The sequence below is a fragment of the Euphorbia lathyris genome, chromosome 10, assembly GCF_963576675.1.
Source record: "Euphorbia lathyris chromosome 10, ddEupLath1.1, whole genome shotgun sequence".
Lineage (NCBI taxonomy): Eukaryota > Viridiplantae > Streptophyta > Magnoliopsida > Malpighiales > Euphorbiaceae > Euphorbia > Euphorbia lathyris.
Window position 1 is genome coordinate 46,827,949 of NC_088919.1, and position 10,075 is coordinate 46,838,023.

General features: G+C 37.9%; 1 pseudogene; it reads right to left on the reverse strand.

Annotated features, from left to right (window-relative positions):
- Positions 1-352: 352 nt before the first annotated feature.
- LOC136208111 (wall-associated receptor kinase 3-like) lies at positions 353-2,249 on the reverse strand (annotated as a pseudogene).
- Positions 2,250-10,075: the final 7,826 nt, after the last annotated feature.

Genomic DNA, 10,075 nt, shown 5'->3' on the forward strand with positions numbered 1-10,075 from the left:
AGCATTATTTCCTCAATGAGAATATTTTCCATTTAGAGATTCACTCATTCAAAATTATTAATATTCTTAACAATCCACCAACATTCAAACACTTCGAATCTCTTCAATCTCATCTCAAGAACTCACAATAAAACAAAGCATTTCATTGAGTTTATTAACATTACATATATAACCACCATAATTATATAGGACTTGAAAACATAAACATCTACAAATTCCAAATCTGAATTTGTGAAACCATGACATTATGCGATCAACTAGTCGTGGACCATTCAAAAACTGAGACATCAAACAAGTGGCATATCACCTAATGATTGGTCTAGGAGGAATTGATCTGGGAACATATGTCATCTCATGATTGGTGCGGAACGGTGTAGAAAGTCTCCGAGCAGTCGGTCTCTTCATTCTCATCATGTTGATCCCTTGAAATCTCCTGCATAACAATAGAAGAGTGGCTACTCTCTCCAGTCTTGTTATGTTGCTGCTTCAACTTGGCAAGTTCTTCAGCAACTTCTTTGTTTGTTGGCCTTTCATCCCCAATCATACTCATGCAATTATTTGCAAGATTTGCAAACACTTGAATCTCTTCCATCTCATCATCAGAATTCACAACAAAACAAAGCATTTCATAAACTCTATTATCTTCCAATGTCGACCGAAAGTACTAAATTGTATTCTTTCCGCCCCATCTTGCCATAGAGTTGGGCTTCGCCCCCGTTAAAAGCTCGACAAGAACAACTCCAAAACTATAAACATCGCTCTTTTCTATTAAGATACCCGTAGTAAAATACTCTGGATCCATGTAGCCCAAAGTCCCTCATATTTGTGAAACCATAATTTTATGATCCGGGGGAATTATCACCGAAGCTCCAAAATCCCCAACCTTTGCAGTGTACTGCTCATCAAGGAGTATGTTTGATGGCTTCACATCTCCATGAATTACCGACGGATCTGCAAGGGAATGTAAATATTCAAATGCAAGTGCAGCTTCTGCAGCAATTCTCAAGCAATTTTTCCAACTTTTCACTATCCGAATAGATGTTTGATGATGAAGATAATCGTCTAGACTTCCATTTGAAATGAAATCATAAACTAGCAATGGAATTTTAGTCTCCAAACATAATCCCAAAATCTTGACGACATTTTTGTGGTTAATTTGTGAAATAATCCCAATTTCATGCTGGAAATCTTCATTAATAAGTGTTTTATTGAAATCTTTAGTGATGCGTGTTGGTCCCTTGTAAGGTTGCAAATATAGTTCCAAGGGGGGGTTAGGAACTATTTTTCCTTTTTAAAGTGATTAGGGCAAATTTCGTTTTCTTAAGAAAAGATTATATGACAGCGGCGCTGAGCAATCAGCAAGACACTGGCTTAGTCAACTAGTGACTAGGTCAGTTTCGTTGCTTAGGTCAGGAAATAGCACTTAGAGTCTATTCCTGAACTAATTCGTTGGCAGCGCACAACTCGGCTTGATCTCTTTTACTTGGTCAGTTTTAGTTTGTTTTAAGCAAGAAATATATTAAGGAGTTAATGGTTAGAAATACTTCACTCAGCGGAGTTATCCAGGTTCGGCTTCTTCTAAGCCTACGTCCTATCCCCGGAACACGTTCCGAGATTTCCAATTCACTACTGAGCTCTTTAAAGGTAGAGACTCGAAAACCCTTTACAAATCAGAAGCTGAGTATAACAAGAGTACCTTCCTCTATACCTCTACTCACTTCTATTCTAATTCACTAAGTACTTAAAACCGAGTACTCAGCTTCTCCTTTCTAATTCTAGAAATGATTAAGATTTGTCCTAAACAACAATTGCTAGAACACCTTAGATGATTCAAGATCAATCACTCTAGACTTTTACACAGATATGAAATTGTTGTATAAGATTTGCTTTGCTTTTGTATGCAGAACTTTTGTATGCTTTTGGTCAGCGTAACGGCTATTGCTCAAAGTTCTGTTTTTAATGAGGATTCTGAATGCTCTATTTATAGAGAGCTGTGAGAGCTTCTGGTTATTTCGAATTTCGAAATAACCGTTGGAGGGAAACAGCTTCATATCGCTTTCACTCAGTCTGCATAGCAGTTCTCTTAGCCAATCAGATTCCAGCATCTTCTGTTCTTCGGTCAGTGTGGCAGTATGTTTCTCCAAATTGGGTAATGTCAAACAGACAGTTTGCCGTGTCTTCTGTTCTTTACCAAAAGAGGAAATACTTGGTCTGGAAGTTGCTTTGTGGTCAGCTGCTGTCTTGTACATTTTGTCGAGACAGCTCAGCAGCTTCATACCGAAGTTGTCTACGTGGATCTTCTCGATCCTTCAATGCTGAGCTGCGTTTCAATACTCAACGACAGCGCTTTGAAACACGCGGGCTGATTAGCCTTGCCCTTGTTTGACTTGGGCTTTGACTTTCATATATGGCTTGGGCCTTATGATCTTTATGTCTTATAACAATTGTAAACTCAACATTGAACAAACACATTAGTAACAATAAATCAAAGCATTTAAACTTAATGTGTTATAGAATATTTAAATATATTAAAATAATTTTGTCAAATCAAAATCTTGTGGAAAGGTGTTTCAACAAACTCCCCCATTTTGATGTTGGCAAAACTATTCAGCAAGGAACTCAGCTTTGAGCTCCCCCATGATAGTTGACCTATTTGATTAAGTGAACTCCCCCGTCAGGGCTGAGCTACTGACTTAGTTTAATTCTAAATATTTTAAGATTTAATTGAATAAGTCTAAGATCAGTTTTCAAATATAGGTCAGCTTATGGGATATATTCTATTTTACTCAGTATTCAGCGGAAGTGATGTATAGTAACAGAGCGCTGAGTAATTAATTTGTTCAATGGTTTACTTTAGACAAGTTCATGTTGGTGTGCCCTAGTTCATAGGCATTGGTTCTTATATAATGTATTTGTGTCACATTAATAAAGGTATTAATCTAGTTCATTTATATCTTGTGCTATAATATGAATAGAGAATCCATTGATTGATAATCGTAAAACCATATCCCAAGTCTATTCTATCATGGGAATGATTAGGACCACAGACTTGTATATTCGACGACTGTATGGTAGTAATTGATACTGACCATAGCACTTGATAAGTCAGTTGTGAATATAGGTACATGTTGTATACATGTGACTGGATCGATCCGCCTGAGAAAACTACATGGTGGTTGTGTCATTAGTCTTCTTAAGTAGGTCTCTAACTATCTTCAGACCAGATTTCATTATAATATCAATGTGGGATCCGGTTCACTTTGACATACGCCTAACAGGTCTGTAACAGGATGCTAAATACGGGTATGATTGGGTGAACAGGTGAACACGTTGGTATTGATATTGAAGTGATGGAATTACCACTCATGTAATAGTGAGATGATATCACAGGCCACTTGATAAGTGAGATTGATAAGTGTGTGGCCACACCCTGATAAGTAGTTTACTTATCTGTTTCATCAATCTACTTAAGATCAAGAAATATCATAAACATCAGAGAGGATGACAACCGCCATGCCTCTAGTTTATAATATCGATATCAAATGGTAAAAGAAGTTAAGAGATAACTACAGGGTCTCTGCATCTTTAGACTGCTGAAACTCTGTCTTAGTTAGGGGCAGTAATGGTTTGCTAGAACCCACATACTGTCTGTGGGCCGTGAGCCCACTGCTAACTAAGGACAGTCCCATAGGATCGTGCACATCGAACATCTGAGTTAGAACTTATAGAACGGTACATTGGAGAGATGAAATTGATTAATTGATTGATAGTAAAATATCAAGGTAATTAATTGATGGTTAATTAATTGATTAATTGATACTTTGTATCAAGGTAATTGATTAATGGTCTTAAGTGTTGAGTATTTAATTGATTAATTAGTTTACGGGATGTAATTAATTAATTTGTAAATTAATGAAATTACATTCGGTGAATAATTAATTAAACTAATACGTTGATTTATTAATTAGTGTTGTTTGTTTAATTGGGGTAATTAAATTTAATCTAATCATAATTAATTGCATAGAATAAATATTATTGGTATTTATTTATGTAATTAGATTAGGATTGGATTAGTTTTGTAATTAACCAATTAACCCTAAACCAATTAGGTTTAGGAATACACTATATATATAAATTAAAACACTAAAACCCTAATATACACATACACCAAATTCGGCCACCACTTGAAATTATCAAGTGAATTCGCAGAACCATGATTTGAGTTAGTGGGTTTTTATCGGCTAATTACACAATCTCTCCAGTTCTTCCTCCGTTCTTCGGCTAGCACCGGTTTTAGCTCGATAGCTGTTCGTGCACCTGACTACGGAGATCTTACTACTTTGTGGATTCTTCAGCCGTCTCTAGAAGAGACAGTCCGGGTAAGTTTTTATCCCTAAACGGATCCAAAAGGTTTTATTTAATCAATGGTTAACGGACAAAGATCAAACTAAAGGGATTAGAAATAAATTTTAAACCGCAATTCCGCTGCGCTACAGTTGATTAACTGACAATAATTCCTAACAGTGGTATCAGAGCCATGGTTTAGTCCGTTTTGATTGATTGAAAATTAATAAGATTTGGTTTTTATTATTTTTCCAAATCAGTTTTGATAATTCCTATTAATTCCTCGTGTAGAAATTGTTCTAGGAAGTTTTCTATTTATTATTTCTGTCTGTATTTTGTATTATTTGGTTCTGAAATTATTTTTAAAATAATTGAAGATTAAAAAAAAAAATACAGCATCCATTTTTAAACAATAAAAAGAAAAAAAAAAGGTTCGGACACGGAACAGCAGTCACGGGACTGCTGTCCGCGAACAGCAGCCCCGCGGCTGCTGTTGGGCGGACAGCAGCACTAATGCTGTCCGTCAGACAGCAGCCCCGTCGCTGTCCCGGGTCCGTCAAAAATTCAGAATTGGGTTAATTTTGGATTTAACGGGACTGATTTTATTCTTTAAAATTTTTCACGGGTAATTTTATTAAAATCAGGGCCCTAATACCATTTAATTTATTAAACGAGTTTTGAATAAAATTAATTGGTATTAAAACGTTTTTGATTGACATGCATATTTAATTTTAATCGAATTGATAATTTGTATAAAATTGAATATGGTTAATTTATGAAATTGGCCCAATAGACTGTGACACCGGTTTAAATTGGGAGGGCTAAATTTTAGATATGTGACGACCCTAAAATTCAGTGGGAGCGAAATTGTAATTTTGCATTTAAATGGATGTTAACCATTTGGGCCTTTATGGGACTTAGTCACATATGGTAAAATTGGCGATTTCACCCTAAGTAACTCGGCTTAACTTTATTAGATGATTTTGGAATGCCATGATCATGCATTATATTTGTATGTTTTACTGTGCAGCAATGTGTTATAGAGTTCTATGGGCCCTAAATTAAAGTCGGTTTGTAATTTAATTATTTTGGGAAATATGGCCTGCGTGCCATTCTTTTATTAATGTAATTTTAGAATAAATTCTATTTTTAAAATTGTAATTGATCGTGAAGAAGCCCAGATGGTCCAAGCCCATGGTGGGAGCCCAAGGAGACTTGAAGCAAGCCCGTGAAGATTAGATAGTTTATCTAGTTTCACTAGGATGTATTATAAGGCCCATAGAGTCTCTATGTTTATTTTGATTATACAATTGCTTAATATAACATGAAATATAAGTAGCGACGATCACCAAATCATCACCCGCGATAATTATATGTTAAAGCCGTATCACTTAATTAATCCGGATAATGAAATATTGAGTCGCTTAAAAGTGCTTTCCAGATTCACACCTCTTCCTCCCAGGTAGTGCTACAGTGTATGACGTGCCCTAGCAAGTATGTTGTAGTAATTAGTGGGCCGTCGAGGGTTAGGATACTTCGGTATGGCTAACACGTGTATGGTGGTTGGACTCAACGTGGGTAGTATTAGCTCAGAGCGGGCCCTAAGCACAGATAGGCTAAGTGTCACAAAGCCCATCAAACCAAGAGTCCTTGCGAAGGATTGGATAGTTTATCCTACCAAATCGTCAATGGTCGACGGCGGAGCCCTAGCTCGGTCTATTATTGATGGATTGTGGATCTTGGTCAAGACAGCCAAATAAATATCACCAATAACGAATTAAAATGGATTATTAATTTGATCTTTCGCTTAAGCCCTTTATTCTAACTCTAATGTAATTTTTCCACGTAGATTAAACTCCACATCAAAATTACACGAAAAGAAAATTAAATGGCTGCAACAAGCAACAACTCACTCAAACCACTACTGGAAAAGGAAGAGCTTTCAGGGACTAATTTCCTTGACTGGTCCAGGAACTTGCAAATAGTTCTTAGACACGAGTCGAAGGAATATGTGCTGACTGCTGCCTTACCAGCAGCTCGTCCTACAGGTCGGGGCGTAACCGCTGATCAAATGGCGGAGTACGACCGACATGTTAAGGATGACAGAGATGTGTCATGCATTATGCTGGGTACCATGGTTCCTGATCTTCAGAAACAGTTCATGGAGCAGCACGCCTTTGACATCATGGATCAACTCAAAAGGATGTTCCAAGATCAAGCTCGTCAGGAAATATACTTAACAACAAAGGCGCTATGCAGCACTACGATGCAAGCCGGGACTTCTGTTAGCACACATGTGCTAAAGTTGAAGGGTTTTATTGACACATTGTCAAGGCTTGGCTCACCAGTGCCTGCACAACTAGCAGTCGACATCATTCTTGGATCACTTCCGGCATCCTACAATCAGTTTATCATGCACTACCACATGCAGGGTGTTGATAAGTCTGTAGTAGAATTGCATGGCATGTTGAAACTTGCTGAGCAATCCTGCAAGAGGACTCCAGAAGTTTTGCTGGTTAACAAAGGGAACGTACCTAAGGGAAAGGCCAAGTCCAAGTCCAAAGCGAAGGCCCAAAAGGCCAAGCCCAAGGCTAGGAAGGCGACAGCTTCTAAAGGTAGGTTGGCCTTAGCAGATGATATCTGCCATGAGTGTAATGAGAAGGGACACTGGAAAAATGCGTGTCCAAAGCTAAGGGAGAAACAGAAGGATGAAGCTTCTGGTTCAGGTATTTATGTTGTTGAATTTAATCTGGCTATTTCTACATCTTGGGTTGTAAACACTAGATGTGGTACTCACATTTGTTCAAATGTGCAGGGACAAAGAAATAGGAGATTGCTGGGATCTGGTGAAGTGGATCTTCGAGTCGACAATGGTGCTCATGTAGAGGCCTTAAAGATCGAAGATTATTCTTAGAGATACCTAGTGGATTAGTTTTAGAAATTAGAAATTGCTATCTTGTACCTGCAATGCGCAGGAATATTATTTCAGTTTCTATGTTGGATATTTATGGTTTAAATTTTTAATATTGGACGTGGTATGATTTCTATACATCGTGTCAATATTGTTTATGGAACCGCATTTCTAGAAAATGGTTTGTATATCCTTGATCTAAAACATAACGAATCAATCTATAACATAAAAGCCAAAAGGATTAAGACTAATAAACTGAATCCTACATATATCTAGCATTGTCATCTTGGCCACATAAATGAGAAATGCACAACTAGGCTTTACTCTAGTGGAGCGCTAGGGTCATTCGACATACAGTCTTATGACACATGTGAATCTTGTTTAAGAGGGAAGATGACAAAGGCACTTTTTCACCAAAAACTGGTGAAAGGGCCAGAGAGCTATTGCAGCTGATACACTCAGATGTATGCGGTCCAATGAGCACCAGTGCTAGATCTGGTTTTTCTGTACTTTGTTACCTTAATAGATGACTATAGCCGATACGAGTATGTGTATCTGATGAAACATAAATCTGAAACTCTTTTGAGATTCAAAGATTTTAAAAATGAAGTAGAAAATCAACTTGACAAGAAAGTAAAAGTGCCCCGGTCTGATAGAGGGGGCAAATACTTGAGCCAAGAGTTTGTCTCATTCTTGAGAGAGTGTGGGATTGTTTCCTAACTCACTCCTCCTAGTACACCCTAATGGAATGGAGTGTCAGAAAGGAGGAATATGACCCTGCTCGACATGGTCCGCTCAATGATGAGTCAAGCTTCTCTCCCTATCTCCTTTTGGGGTTTTGCTTTGGAAACTGCTGCTCATATAATCAATAATACACCGAGCAAGGCAGTTGAAGGAACACCATATGAATTATGGACGGGCCGAAAGCCCAACATTTCCTTCATGAAGATTTGGGGCTTTGATGCACATGTCAAGAAATTGATAAGTGGCAAACTAGAGTCCAGATCTGTTAAATGCCAATTCGTGGGTTACCCTAAGGAAACTATGGGTTATTACTTCTACAACCCAGCTGAGAATAAAACATTCGTGGCTAGGTTTGCAATCTTTTTGGAAAGGGAATTCCTTTCCAAAGTAGATAGTGGGAGTGATATTGATCTCGTTGAGATTCAAGACTCACAAACTCATGCAGCTTATGCTGAGGATGCTTTAGGAACTGATATAGATCCTCAAAACATTAAGGAGGCTGAACCGGTTATACAGGTGGTATTTCAAGTAGATTCGTACAGAATTCTGATGAACCCTGTGTGTATATGAAATTCAGTGGGAGCATATCTACTTTCCTAATATTGTATGTCGATGACATACTGCTTATTGGAGGCAATATATTAACACTGCAAGATCAAGCAGTGGTTGAGTAAATGCTTCACAATGAAAGACTTAGGAGAAGCCGATCAAGATCTACAAGGTTAGATTGAACCGACTTCTAGGCTTGAGTCAGGCATCGTACATAGACAAGAATCCATCATGTACTCTATGTTATGTACAAGGCCAAATGTTGCGTGTTGCACCAAACATGACTAGTCGGTGCCAGTCAGATCCCAATAAGGAACACTGGAAGATAGTCAAGGTAATCCTGAAGTACCTAAACCGTACCAAGGATGCTTTTCTTAGTATTTGATGAGTAGGAGGAATGGCAATATCAGGTACACTGACCGAGGGTTTAAGGATGATAACTAGTCACATACTGGGTATGGATTTCTCCTGAATGGCGGTGCCATTAGTTGGAGATCCTTAAAGTAGCCAACCATTGCCGATTCTATGATGGAAGCTAAGTACATCGTTGCATGTGATGCTGCAGAGGAAGAAGTTTGGATCAAGAAGTTCATAACTGATTTAGAAGTAGGTCAAACTCTCCTAAGATCAGTTGATGTTTTCCTGTGACGATAATGGGGCCATAGCACAAGCACCGGAGCCCATGTCACATAAGAGATCCAAACGCATACTTAGATAGTAACACCTTACCCGGTGACATTACATTGTAGAGGGTTGACACTGAGAACAATGTCGCTGGTCAGTTTACCAAAGCAATTGGTAGTACTAGATCTATAGTGTTTAGGGCAATACCCGCTTGGAACTAGTTCAAGTGGGAGACTGTTGGTGTGCCCTAGTTCATAGGCATTGGTTCTTATATAATGTATTTGTGTCACATTAATAAAGGTATTAATCTAGTTCATTTATATCTTGTGCTATAATATGAATAGAGAATCCATTGATTGATAATCGTAAAACCATATCCCAAGTCTATTCTATCATGGGAATGATTAGGACCACAGACTTGTATATTCGACGACTGTATGGTAGTAATTGATACTGACCATAACACTTGATAAGTCAGTTGTGAATATAGGTACATGTTGTATACATGTGACTGGATCGATCCGCCTGAGAAAACTACATGGTGGTTGTGTCATTAGTCTTCTTAAGTAGGTCTCTAACTATCTTCAGACCAGATTTCATTATAATATCAATATGGGATCCGGTTCACTTTGACATACGCCTAACAGGTCTGTAACAGGATGCTAAATACGGGTATGATTGGGTGAACAGGTGAACACGTTGGTATTGATATTGAAGTGATGAAATTACCACTCATGTAATAGTGAGATGATATCACAGGCCACTTGATAAGTGAGATTGATAAGTGTGTGGCAACACCCTGATAAGTAGTTTACTTATCTGTTTCATCAATCTACTTAAGATCAAGAAATATCATAAACATCAGAGAGGATGACAACCGCCATGCCTCTAGTTTATAATATC